Source organism: Lolium rigidum, chromosome 7, assembly GCF_022539505.1.
Source record: "Lolium rigidum isolate FL_2022 chromosome 7, APGP_CSIRO_Lrig_0.1, whole genome shotgun sequence".
In the NCBI taxonomy this organism is placed as follows: domain Eukaryota; kingdom Viridiplantae; phylum Streptophyta; class Magnoliopsida; order Poales; family Poaceae; genus Lolium; species Lolium rigidum.
The window spans coordinates 159,418,580-159,433,161 of NC_061514.1; the positions used below are offsets into that span (position 1 = coordinate 159,418,580).

Here is a 14,582-nt window from a genome sequence, read left to right on the forward strand (position 1 = left end):
GCTTTAGATTATAATGGTTTGAATTTTGATGATTGCCACATCTCTGAAGTTATAAAGTTCTTGCAAAAACTTGCTAAAAGTCCTAATGCTAGTGCTATAAATTTGGCTTTCACGCATCATATTACAAATGCTCTCATAAAAGCTAGAGAAGAGAAACTAGAGCGCGAAGCCTCTATTCCTAAAAAGCTAGAAGATGGTTGGGAGCCCATCATTAAGATGAAGGTTAAAGATTTTGATTGTAATGCTTTATGTGATCTTGGTGCAAGTATTTCCGTTATGCCGAAGAAAATTTATAATATGCTTGACTTGCCACCGCTGAAAAATTGTTATTTGGATGTTAATCTTGCTGATCATTCTACAAAGAAACCTTTGGGTAAAGTTGATAATGTTCGCATTACCGTTAACAATAATCTTGTTCCCGTTGATTTTGTTGTCTTGGATATTGAATGCAATGCATCTTGTCCAATTATATTGGGAAGACCTTTTCTTGAGCTGTTGGTGCTATTATTGATATGAGGGAAGGTAATATAAAATATCAATTTCCTCTCAAGAAAGGTATGGAACACTTCCCTAGAAAGAGAATGAAGGTACCTTATGATTCTATCATTAGAACAAATTATGATGTTGATGCTTCATCTCTCGATGTTACTTGATACACACTTTCGCGCCTAGCTGAAAGGCGTTAAGAAAAGCGCTTATGGGAGACAACCCATGTTTTTACCTACAGTACTTTGTTTTTATTTTGTGTCTTGGAAGTTGTTTACTACTGTAGCAACCTCTCCTTATCTTAGTTTTGAGTTTTGTTGTGCCAAGTTAAGCCGTTGATAGAAAAGTAAGTACTAGATTTGGATTACTGCGCAGTTCCAGATTTCTTTGCTGTCACGAATCTGAGCCCACTGCCCTGCAGGAAGCTCAGAAAATTATGCCAATTTACGTGCATGATCCTCAGATATGTACGCAACTTTCATTCAATTTGAGCATTTTCATTTGAGCAAGTCTGGTGCCATTTTAAAATTCGTCAATACGAACTGTTCTGTTTTGACAGATTCTGCCTTTTATTTCGCATTGCCTCTTTCGCTATGTTGGATGAATTTCTTTGATCCACTAATGTCCAGTAGCATTATGCAATGTCCAGAAGTGTTAAGAATGAGTGTGTCACCTCTGAATATGTCAATTTATATTGTGCACTAACCCTCTAATGAGTTGTTTCGAGTTTGGTGTGGAGGAAGTTTTCAAGGATCAAGAGAGGAGTATGATGCAACATGATCAAGGAGAGTGAAAGCTCTAAGCTTGGGGATGCACCCGGTGGTTCACCCCTGCATATATCAAGAAGACTCAAGCGTCTAAGCTTGGGGATGCCCAAGGCATCCCCTTCTTCATCAACAAATTATCGAGGTTCCTCCCCTGAAACTACATTTTTATTCGGCCACATCTTATGTGCTTTTTCTTGGAGCGTCGTTTTGTTTTTGTTTTTGTTTTGTTTGAATAAAATGGATCCTAGCATTCACTTTATGGGAGAGATACACACTCCGCTGTAGCTTATGGACAAATATGTCCTTGGTTTCTACTCATAGTATTCATGGCGAAGTTTCTCCTTCGTTAAATTGTTATATGGTTGGAATTGGAAAATGATACATGTAGTAATTGCTATAAATGTTTTGGGTAATGTGATACTTGGCAATTGTTGTGCTCATGTTTAAGCTCTTGCATCATATGCTTTGCACCCATTAATGAAGAAATACATAGAGCATGCTAAAATTTGGTTTGCATATTTGGTTTCTCTAAGGTCTAGATAATTTCTAGTTTTGAGTTTGAACAACAAGGAAGACGGTATAGAGTATTATAATGCTTTCAATATGTCTTTTATGTGAGTTTTGCTGTACTAGTTCATCCTTGTGTTTGCCTCAAACAACCTTGCTAGCCTAAACCTTGTATCGAGAGGGAATACTTCTCATGCATCCAAAATACTTGAGCCAACCACTATGCCATTTGTGTCCACCATACCTACCTACTACATGGTATTTTCCAGCCATTCCAAAGTAAATTGCTTGAGTGCTACCTTTAAAATTCCATCATTCACCTTTGCAATATATAGCTCATGGGACAAATAGCTTAAAAACTATTGTGGTATTGAATATGTAATTATGCACTTTATCTCTTATTAAGTTGCTTGTTGTGCGATAACCATGTTTACTTGGGGAACGCCATCAACTCATTGTTGAATTTCATGTGAGTTGCTATGCATGTTCGTCTTGTCCGAAGTAAGGGCGATCTACACCGAGTTGAATGGTTTGAGCATGCATATTGTGAGAGAAGAACATTGGGCCGCTAACTAAAGCCATGTTCCATGGTGGAAGTTTCAGTTTTGGACAAACATCCTCAAATCTCTAATGAGAAAAGAATTAATTGTTGTTGAATGCTTAAAGCATTAAAAGAGGAGTCCATTATCCGTTGTCTATGTTGTCCCGGTATGGATGTCTAAGTTGAGAATAATCAAAAGCGAGAAATCCAAATGCGAGCTTTCTCCTTAGACCTTTGTACAAGCGGCATAGAGGTACCCCTTTGTGATACTTGGTTAAAGCATATGTATTGCGGTGATAATCCGGGTAGTCCAAGCTAATTAGGACAAGGTGCGAGCACTATTAGTACACTATGCATGAGGCTTGCAACTTATAAGATATAATTTACATGATGCATATGCTTTATTACTACCGTTGACAAAATTGTTTCATGTTTTCAAAATCAAAGCTCTAGCACAAATATAGCAATCGATGCTTTTCCTCTATGAGGACCATTCTCTTTACTTTTATGTTGAGTCAGTTCACCTATTTCTCTCCACCTCAAGAAGCAAACACTTGTGTGAACTGTGCATTGATTCTTACATACTTGCTTATTGCACTTATTATATTACTCTATGTTGACAATATCCATGAGATATACATGTTACAAGTTGAAAGCAACCGCTGAAACTTAATCTTCTTTTGTGTTGCTTCAATACCTTTACTTTGAATTATTGCTTTATGAGTTAACTCTTATGCAAGACTTATTGATGCTTGTCTTGAAGTGCTATTCATGAAAAGTCTTTGCTTTATGATTCACTTGTTTACTCATGTCATACACATTGTTTTGATCGCTGCATTCTCTACATATGCTTTACAAATAGTATGATCAAGTTTATGATGGCATGTCACTCCGAAATTATCTTTGTTATCGTTTTACCTGCTCGGGACGAGCGAGAACTAAGCTTGGGGATGCTGATACGTCTCCAACGTATCGATAATTTCTTGTGTTCCATGCCACATTATTGATGTTATCTACATGTTTTATGCACACTTTATGTCATATTCGTGCATTTTCCGGAACTAACCTATTAACAAGATGCCGAAGTGCCGATTCGCTGTTTTCTGCTGTTTTTGGTTTCAGAAATCCTAGTAAAGAAATATTCTCGGAATTGGACGAAATTAAAGCCCAGAGGCCTATTTTCTCACGAAGCTTCCAGAAGTCCGAAGGAGAGACGAAGAGGGGCCACAGGGGCGCCAAACCCTAGGGCGGCGCGGCCCCACCCCTGGCCGCGCCGGCCTGTGGTTTGGGCCCCCTGTGCCGCCTCTTGACCTGCCCTTCCGCCTACAAATAGCCTCCGTGACGAAACCCCCGGTGCCGAGAGCCACGATACGGAAAACATTGCGAGACGCCGTCGCCGCCGATCCCATCTCGGGGGATCCTGGAGATCGCCTCCGGCACCCTGCCGGAGAGGGGAATCATCTCCCGGAGGACTCTACACCGCCATGGTCGCCTCCGGAGTGATGAGTGAGTAGTCTACCCCTGGACTATGGGTCCATAGCAGTAGCTAGATGGTTGTCTTCTCCCCATTGTGCTATCATTGTCGGATCTTGTGAGCTGCCTATCATGATCAAGATCATCTATATGTAATTCTATATGTTGCGTTTGTTGGGATCCGATGAATAGAGAATACTTGTTATGTTGATTATCAAAGTTATGCTTATGTGTTGTTTATGATCTTGCATGCTCTCCGTTATTAGTAGATGCTCTGGCCAAGTAGATGCTCTTAACTCCAAGAGGGAGTACTTATGCTCGATAGTGGGTTCATGCCTGCATTGACACCTGGGGGAGTGACAGAAACCCCTAAGGTTGTGTTGTGTTGTTGCCACTAGGGATAAAACATTGATGCTATGTCTAAGGATGTAGTTGTTGATTACATTACGCACCATACTTAATGCAATTGTCCGTTGTTTGCAACTTAATACTTGGAGGGGTTCGGATGATAACTCGAAGGTGGACTTTTTAGGCATAGATGCGGTTGGATGGCGGTCTATGTACTTTGTCGTAATGCCCAATTAAATCTCACTATACTCATCATGATATGTATGTGCATTGTCATGCTCTCTTTATTTGTCAATTGCCCAACTGTAATTTGTTCACCCAACATCTTGTTCGTCTTATGGGAGAGACACCTCTAGTGAACTGTGGACCCCGGTCCAATTCTCTTTACTTGAAATACAATCTACTGCAATACTTGTTTTTTCTTGTTTTCTCTGCAAACAATCATCTTCCACACAATACGGTTAATCCTTTGTTACAGCAAGCCGGTGAGATTGACAACCTCACTCTGTTTCGTTGGGGCAAAGTAGCTTGGTTGTGTTGTGCAGGTTCCACGTTGGCGCCGGAATCTCCGGTGTTGCGCCGCACTACATCCCGCCGCCATCAACCTTCAACGTGCTTCTTGGCTCCTCCTGGTTCGATAAACCTTGGTTTCTTTCTGAGGGAAAACTTGCTGCTGTGCGCATCATACCTTCCTCTTGGGGTTGCCCAACGAACGTGTGAAATACACGCCATCACACAACAAAACTCAAAACTAAGATAAGGAGAGGTTGCTACAGTAGTAAACAACTTCCAAGACACAAAATAAAAACAAAGTACTGTAGGTAAAAACATGGGTTGTCTCCCATAAGCGCTTTTCTTTAACGCCTTTCGGCCTAGGCGCGAAAGTGTGTATCAAGTAACATCGAGAGATGAAGCATCAACATCATAATTTGTTCTAATGATAGAATCATAAGGTACCTTTATTCTCCTTCTAGGGAAGTGTTCCATACCTTTCTTGAGAGGAAATTGATATTTTATATTACCTTCCCTCATATCAATAATAGCGCCAACAGTTCGAAGAAAAGGTCTTCCCAATATAATTGGACAAGATGCATTGCATTCAATATCCAAGACAACAAAATCAACGGGAACAAGATTATTGTTAACGGTAATGCGAACATTATCAACTTTACCCAAAGGTTTCTTTGTAGAATGATCAGCAAGATTAACATCCAAATAACAATTTTTCAATGGTGGCAAGTCAAGCATATTATAAATTTTCTTATGCATAACGAAATACTTGCACCAAGATCACATAAAGCATTACAATCAAAATCTTTAACCTTCATCTTAATGATGGGCTCCCAACCATCTTCTAGCTTTTTAGAAATAGAGGCTTCGCGCTCTAGTTTCTCTTCTCTAGCTTTTATGAGAGCATTTGTAATATGATGCGTGAAAGCCAAATTTATAGCACTAGCATTAGGACTTTTAGCAAGTTTTTGCAAGAACTTTATAACTTCAGAGATGTGGCAATCATCAAAATTCAAACCATTATAATCTAAAGCAATGGGATCATCATCCCCAATGTTGGAAAAAATTTCAGCAGCTTTATCATAGGCGATTTCAGCAGTTTTAGCAGTTTCAGGCAGTTTTTCGCGCTTTGCATTAGAAGTGGAAACATTGCTAACACCAATTCTTTTATTAGTATGAGTAGGAGGTGCAGCAACATGTGTAGCATTAGCATTACTAGTGGTGGTAATAGTCCAGACTTTAGCTATATTCTTCTCTTTAGCTAGTTTTTCATTTTCTTCTCTATCCCACCTAGCACGCAGTTCAGCCATTAATCTTATATTCTCATTAATTCTAACTTGGATGGCATTTGCTGTAGTAACAATTTTATTTTCAATATCCCTATTAGGCATAACTTTCGATTTCAAAAGATCAACATCGGAGGCAAGACTATCAACTCTAGAAACAAGAATATCAATTTTATTGAGTTTTTCCTCAATGCATTTGTTAAAGGCAGTTTGTGTACTAATAAATTCTTTAAGCATGGCTTCAAGTCCAGGGGTGAATTCCTATTATTGTTGTAAGAATTTCCATAAGAATTACCATAGCCGTTGCCATTATTATAAGGATATGGCCTATAGTTGTTACTATAATTGTTCCGGTAAGCATTGTTGTTGAAATTATTATTTTTAATGAAGTTTACATCAACATGTTCTTCTTGTGCAACCAATGAAGCTAACGAAACATTATTAGGATCAACATTAGTCCTATCATTCACAAGCATAGACATAATAGCATCAACCTTATCATTCAAGGAAGAGGATTCCTCAACGAATTTACCTTCTTACCTTGTGGAGCTCTTTCCGTGTGCCATTCAGAGTAGTTGGTCATCATATTATCAAGAAGCTTTGTTGCTTCACCAAGAGTGATGGACATAAAGGTACCTCCAGCAGCTGAATCCAATAAATTCCGCGAAGAAAAATTTAGTCCTGCATAGAAGGTTTGGATGATCATCCAAGTAGTCGATCCATGGGTTGGGCAATTTTTAACCAGAGATTTCATTCTTTCCCAAGCTTGAGCAACATGTTCAGTATCTAATTGTTTAAAATTCATTATGCTACTCCTCAAAGATATAATTTTAGCGGGGGATAATATCTACCAATAAAAGTATCCTTGCATTTAGTCCATGAATCAATACTATTCTTAGGCAGAGATAGCAACCAATCTTTAGCTCTTCCTCTTAATGAGAAAGGGAACAATTTTAATTTAATAATATCACCATCTACATCTTTATATTTTTGCATTTCACATAGTTCAACAAAATTATTAAGATGGGCAGCGAGCATCATCAGTAACTAATTCCGGAAAATTGATCTTTCATAACAAGATTCGAGTAAAGCGAGGTTTAATTTCAAAGAATTCTGCATGTAGTAGCAGGTGGAGCAATAGGTGTGCATAAGAAATCATTATTATTTGTGGTTGTGAAGTCACACAACTTAGTATTTTCAGGGGTAGCCATTTTAGCAATAGTAAATAAAGCGAACTAGATAAAGTAAATGCAAGTAAACTAATTTTTTTGTGTTTTCGATATAGCAAACAAGATAGCAAATAAAGTAAAACTAGCAACTAATTTTTTTGTATTTTGATTTAGTGCAGCAAACAAAGTAGTAAATAAAATAAAGCAAGACAAAAACAAAGTAAAGAGATTGAGAAGTGGAGACTCCCCTTGCAGGCGTGTCTTGATCTCCCCGGCAACGGCGCCGAGAAAATATGCTGGTGCGTAGTTGACGTGGGAGTTAGAAATCTTTGTGGTGTAGCTTTTCTTCGGTTCCCGGCAACGGCGCCGGAAAATATGCTTGATGGCGTGTATTTCACACGTTCGTTGGGCAACCCCAAGAGGAAGGTATGATGAGCACGGCGGCAAGTTTTCCCTCGGAAAGAAACCAAGGTTTATCGAACCGGAGAGGAGCCAAGAAGCACGTTGAAGGTTGATGGCGGCGGGATGTAGTGCGGCGCAACACCGGAGATTCCGGCGCCAACGTGGAACCTGCACAACACAACCAAAGTACTTTGCCCCAACGAAATAGTGAGGTTGTCAATCTCACCGACTTGCTTGTAACAAAGGATTAACCGTATTGTGTGGAAGATGATTGTTTGCGAGAGAAAACGGTAAAAACAAGTATTGCGATAGATTGTATTTCAGGTAAAGAGAATTGGACCGGGGTCCACAGTTCACTAGAGGTGTCTCTCCCATAAGACGAACAGCATGTTGGGTGAACAAATTACGGTTGGGCAATTGACAAATAAAGAGAGCATGACAATGCACATACATATCATGATGAGTATAGTGAGATTTAATTGGGCATTACGACAAAGTACATAGACCGCCATCCAACCGCATCTATGCCTAAAAAGTCCACCTTCGAGGTTATCATCCGAACCCCTCCAGTATTAAGTTGCAAGCAACGAGACAATTGCATTAAGTATGGTGCGTAATGTAATCAACAACTACATCCTTAGACATAGCATCAATGTTTTATCCCTAGTGGCAACGACACAACACAACCTTAGAACTTTCCGTCAACGTCCCGGGTGTCAATGCGGGCATGAACCCACTATCGAGCATAAGTACTCCCTCTTGGAGTTAAAAGCATCTACTTGGCCGAAGCATCTACTAGTAACGGAGAGCATGCAAGATCATAAACAACACATAAGCATAACTTTGATAATCAACATAACAAGTATTCTCTATTCATCGGATCCCAACAAACGCAACATATAGAATTACATATAGATGATCTTGATCATGATAGGCAGCTCACAAGATCCGACAATGATAGCACAATGGGGAGAAGACAACCATCTAGCTACTGCTATGGACCCATAGTCCAGGGGTAGACTACTCACTCATCACTCCGGAGGCGACCATGGCGGTGTAGAGTCCTCCGGGAGATGATTCCCCTCTCCGCGGCGGTGCCGGAGAGCGATCTCCGGGATCCCCCGAGATGGGATCGGCGGCGACGGCGTCTCGATGAGGTTTTCCGTATCGTGGCTCTCGGTACGCGGAAGTTTCGTCACGGAGGCTTTAAGTAGGCGGAAGGGCAAGTCGAGAGGGGGCACGGGGGCCCCGGATGACAGGGCGGCGCGGCCAAGGGGGGGCCGCGCCGCCCTAGGGTTTGGCTCCCCGTGGCCCCACTTCCTTTCGTCTTCGGACTTCCGGAAGCTTCGTGAGAAAATAGGCCTCTCGGGCTTTTATTTCGTCCAATTCCGAGAATATTTCTTTACTAGGATTTCCGAAACAAAAAACAGCATGAAAACAAGAATTGGCACTTCGGCATCTTGTTAATAGGTTAGTTCCAGAAAATGCACGAATATGACATAAAGTGTGCATAAAACATGTAGATAACATCAATAATGTGGCATGGAACACAAGAAATTATCGATACGTTGGAGACGTATCAAGAAACACGAAATAAAGAAGAGTAGCGGTTTGCATTGGATGCTTCGATGCCTCTGCTCGTGTCGATACATGAGCTGGGGTGGATCAAGGGCCCAACATAAGGGGAAATGCCCGGTGATAGATCAAATTGGCCCAGGTTGGAAAGGATCTACTCAGGAGACCTCTGGACAGCCCGATTTTTTCGATCTTTGCTGACATGCACAGAAGAACACTAACATGTATACATGCATATACGAGTTTATATTCATTTTAAAAGTATTGGGTAATCCATTGCACTAAAGTGACAAGGAAGGCCTTTGCGTGGGTCATGTGGCTGTAGGCTGTAGCCCACCGTCAAACGGCGGGGCCTCTGGGCCTAGCCGGCTAACGGCTAGAACGAAAAAAGAGCGCACGCAAAGAGAGAGGGGACCTTCTCCGTCCAAGTCGAAACAAATTAACCGACCAGGCAGCAGCCCAACGTCCGTAAAAAACTGAAAAAATCCCAACGAGAAGTGAACCCACGCGGAAACCTCACACGTCGCCGTCTTTCCAGCCTGTCCGCCGTCTCCGCCTCATAACTCTGCGCCATCATCCCCCATCTCATCTCGTCTCCGTGCCGACGGTGCCCGTGCCCATCGATATTCCATTCCCCCGATTCCCTCCCCTCTTCTCTCCCATGGGAGGGGAATAATTATAGAAACTACACACTCCAATCTATCCCCACTCCGCAATGCGCCTCCTCGCCGCCGCCGCCGCCGCGCTCCTCCTCCTCCTCGCCACCGCCGCCGCCGCCGCGGAGCTGCCGGAGTTCCGGGAGGCCCCGGCGTTCCGCAACGGCGCGGGGTGCGCAGGCACGCCCACGATCCACATCGCCATGACCCTGGACGGCACCTACCTGCGCGGCTCCCTCGCGGGGGTCCTCTCCGTGCTCCGCCACGCCGCCTGCCCGGAGTCCATCGCCTTCCACTTCGTCGCCTCCTCCGCCTCCCTCCCCGCCGCCTCGCCCGCCTCCGCGCGGCCCTCGCCGCCGCCTTCCCCACGCTCCCCGCCGCGATCCACCGCTTCGACGCGCGCCTGGTCCGCGGCAGGATCTCCTCCTCCGTCCGCCGCGCGCTCGACCAGCCCCTCAACTACGCGCGCATCTACCTCGCCGACATCCTCCCACCCACCGTCCCCCGCGTCCTCTACCTCGACTCCGACCTCCTCGTCGTCGACGACGTGGCCCTCCTCTGGGCCACCGACCTCGGCCCCCGCTTCGCGCTCGCGGCCCCCGAGTACTGCAACGCCAACTTCACCTCCTACTTCACCGACGCCTTCTGGCACCACCCGGCCTACCCCGCCGTCTTCGCGAACCGCTCGCGGGCGCCCTGCTACTTCAACACGGGCGTCATGGTCATCGACCTGGACCGGTGGCGCGCGGGCGACTACACGGCCAAGCTCGAGTACTGGATGGACGTGCAGAAGCAGGAGGCCCGGATCTACGAGCTCGGCTCGCTCCCGCCCTTCCTCCTCGTCTTCGCGGGCGACGTCAAGGCCGTGCAGCACCGCTGGAACCAGCACGGCCTCGGCGGCGACAACGTGGCGGGACAGTGCCGCGAGCTCCACCCGGGCCCCGTCAGCCTCCTGCACTGGAGCGGCAAGGGGAAACCCTGGCTCAGGCTCGACGCTGGTCGCCCCTGCCCGCTCGACGCGCTCTGGGCGCCCTACGACCTGCTCCGCCGCCAAGGCGCGCGCGACGACCTCCTCGCCGCAGTCGCCTGACGGTCAGTAATCCATCCATCAGTTGTTCGGATCACTCACTGTCGACCATGACTCGTCAGCCTGGTTGCGGCGTCGCCGTCGCGGCTGGGGTCCGTGTCGGTGGTGTGACACGCGCACGCCGGCCCTCGTGGCCTCGGAGGACGACAGGCCCGGCGCGGGCCCACGTGGATGGACAGATTTATTATGGCTTTGGTGGAGTGGCTCTATCGGGCATTGAACCCTGGGCCCATGTGTCGGCGATGGATGCCAAGGTTTTGGGGAGAGTTTTGGTGCTGAGATGCGACGAGATCTTCTATCAGATGCAAGCCATAGGTTGTGTACAGCTGTCATTTCTTGCCCTTTTCGGGAAATACTTTATTGATTTCATTCGTTTTCGGTTAGGATTTTTTGAGCCATTTTCGGTTAGGATTTTTTGAGCCATTTTCGGTAAGGAATCGTTCAAGGATGTATTGGATGTACCAACATCGTATACTACTACAACATTATATCTATCAATCAATAATAATCAAGGGAATAATAATTTGTGGTATGTCTGCATATATTGTATCATCATCGCAGGTTAAGAGGAGCCGAGGGAACAACACGTCCTCGGGTCCTGAGATTCTAATGCATTTTCTTCAGTCCATCGAGACTTGGACCAGATGTCGTCTTGTGGCGCAAATCTCAAATCTGGACCCTCCAGATTTCAGGAATCTGATCCGACTTTTCCACCACTATGGTTTAACAAAAGCGTGATAGATCCCGGATGATTTGTTTAGTGCGTGGTTTGTTGCCATGTGAATGGCCGGTTGCCAAGTGCTCGAGTGCATCTTTTTGTAAGGGTGCCGAGAGATCATTTTGTTCTCCCGTCTCGTGCCCGAGAGACCAAATAAAGGGGTTCAGACGTTCACTCGCTCTCGCTGCCTTTTCTCACCTGTTACCCTCAATGGCTGGTAGTAAAAGGATGTTCACTCGAGTGTGAGAGTGTGATGTTGTCGCCAGGTGCTTGCTTTGTGCAGGCTTAAATCAGATGATGGCAGCGACATGTAGCGTAAACTGCCGCGGTTCGATCGGCCTCGAATTCACAACCGCCAGCGACCAACCGCCGCAATGGAGCACCGAACCGCCGCAGAAGAGCAACCGCCGGCCTCTTCGTTTTACGCGCCGCCGTTAATCCACGCACATTATAACCCCCGCGTCTACGGTAATTCAAGTTCAACCGTCTCCTTCTTCATCCTCTTTTCTTCTTCTCCAACACCGGCACGTCATGAGCGACTACACGCTGCCGTCCGACTCGGAGAGCGAGGGCAAGTCGCCCGGATTCCTGCATTGGTGGGAATCGCCGGCGACGCCAAGTGATCCGGGCTCCACGCCCAGCTACCCTACCTCCACACCGAGTGAGGACGAGGAGGAGGGAGGCGGCAATGGCGGCGAAGGCCGGGGAGGAGGACGGAGGCGGCGCCGCGCCGACGCCGACGAGGGAGGAGGAGGAGGACTCCGATAGCAAGTTCGCCCGATTGGAGGCGCGAGGAGGCGGCGGACGACAAGGCGGCGGCAAGGAAGAAGTCCGAGGCGCCGGCGCGGGCGGCGCGTCGTCGTCCGTTCACCGACGACGACGACGAAGACGCCATTTCTTCCGGCTTCAAGTCCTCGACGGGCGCGTCGTCCTCCAGTTCCGACGACGAGGTGACAAGCAAGAGGCGGAGGAGTTTCGACGACGACGACGACGCAGGGCCTTCGAACAAGAAGGCCAAAAAATAGTTTTAGTTTATATGTATTTAAATTTCTTCTTATTTGTATGTTAAATATGTTTGCATCTAGTCGATTGACGTATCCGGTTAATTGTTTAGGCTATATTCTATTCGATTGGACCAACATGAGAGTACATCTTTTTCGCGTTTAAAACTTGATCATTCAACTATAAACTGTAAAGAAGTAGCACAAAAAAAAAGTTGCATGTCCAAAATGCGTCGGACCGCTGGAGGTAGCCCCCGACGCAAACGGACATTTCGTCCCTTGCGGTCATTTTGGCGTCCGCGGGCGACGCAAACGGACGCTCGCGATCACTTTGAGCGTCCGAAATGCGTCGCCCCGCTGGAGATGCCCTAATTCAGAGTTTCCGGCGTCAACAGAAAGGTACTCCAGAGAAGCACTTTCGTCTTCCTCCACCTAGTAGACGCCATTTTTAGACCTACAGTGTCGCAAGAGGAAACTATTGCAAATCTCATCCTGATCATGAATCATGATGCGGGCCTGCCTATCTACAGAGTGGAAATGTTCCACCGACAGTTTCGGGGTTTTAACAGGGCATTGAATTATGGACAAGCAATGGCACGTCGCAACGCGTCCATGCCACACCGAGACGCACTTCAAACTGCATATGCTTGATTGGTCGCCCACAACGCATTTTTTGGGCTCCCTAGGGCAATGCAACCCTTGTGTATCGCGTTTGATCGCATGCATCGCATCGCAACATAGCTGTAGCCTGCAGCTTGTTTGGTTGTTTGCATGAGCTCCAGTGGTGTAATGTCTCTGTTAGCGGAGGTTTTCTTACCTCTTCTATGGAGGTTCTACTTTCAACGTCTGCATCAAAATGATGCACACAATATTTATTAAAATTGTTCAACGGAACCTTACAAGAAAAAATAAAGATCAAACTAAAGCTACTTTACTAACGATAAACGTTGCAACACCTACAAACTTAATAAAGGGGGTGACCGTGTCGGGGCCTCATGTTGTGACCATACCAACACACATCATCACGTTGACCTTGCCAAGACTGCCATCGACGCCACCACGGCGCCAGGCGGCGCCACCATCCCGTGCAAGTCCATCACAATGCATCACCACTACACCATGCCGCCGAGACTTGCCAACATGGACGCGACATATGCACACCACTCCACCTTAGCACCACCTCTAGCTATTGTCTGCTCCAAAAACGATGCCCCCAGCAGGGAGAACGTCGTTGTGCGTCGCCATCGTCCGATCTTGGAGACCTAGGTCTAGGGTTTCCCTCGGAGCAGCCATGCGAGAAGAAACACATGTTGTAGGAATGATGCCTTCAACAAGGTAGCGACGAACAGGTGCCACCATCATCCGCCATGACTGAAGTTGGGATGGCTTTCACGGACATCCACGCCTCGCCATCGTTTGGGGTGGCGGCTGAGCTAGCGTTTGGGTCGCCCGAGCCGCCCCCGGGAGCGACGCAGGGTTAGGGGAAAATTTTGAACTGTCGTATCTGAGTTGGCACCACATCCTGCCTCTGTGGCCACAATCCTGCGTCCGCCACTGATCTGACTGCACTTCCTTGTCTGCAGATTGCACTGGCGAACCTGGGGAGCCAAGCCATGAATAAACTGGGCAAGTCCAAGGTGCGGATCTTCCAGACGGTGGCGGAGGCGTGCGACAACGCGCTGCTCAATTGCAAGATATAGCAAGTGGCGTCAGCCTGTGAGGCCACTGGAGAATGCAGAACATTTCTAGTAGTACCAAATTACCTCTCTGCTTATTCTACTGTCATCACAAGACGATCAGCAGCGCAAATGTTCCAAAATATCATGTACTGCTAATGTATTACTCCCTCCGATTCATATTAATTGACTTCAATATGGATGTATCTAGAACTAAAATATGTCTAGATACATCCGTATTAGAGTCAATTAATATGAACCGGAGGGAGTAGAAAATATGGACAGTTTTCATTGCAAGTAGCAGTATTCTTTCTTGCCTAGATGCTGAAATAGAGACCACGGCTTATGACAGAAGCTTAAACACCAACAGCTAAACAATA

At 46.0% G+C, this 14,582-nt stretch overlaps 1 pseudogene; it reads left to right on the forward strand.

Moving 5' to 3' along the window:
- The first annotated feature begins 9,644 nt into the window (after positions 1-9,644).
- On the forward strand, positions 9,645-11,190 carry LOC124675366 (annotated as a pseudogene).
- The last annotated feature ends 3,392 nt before the right edge of the window (positions 11,191-14,582 follow it).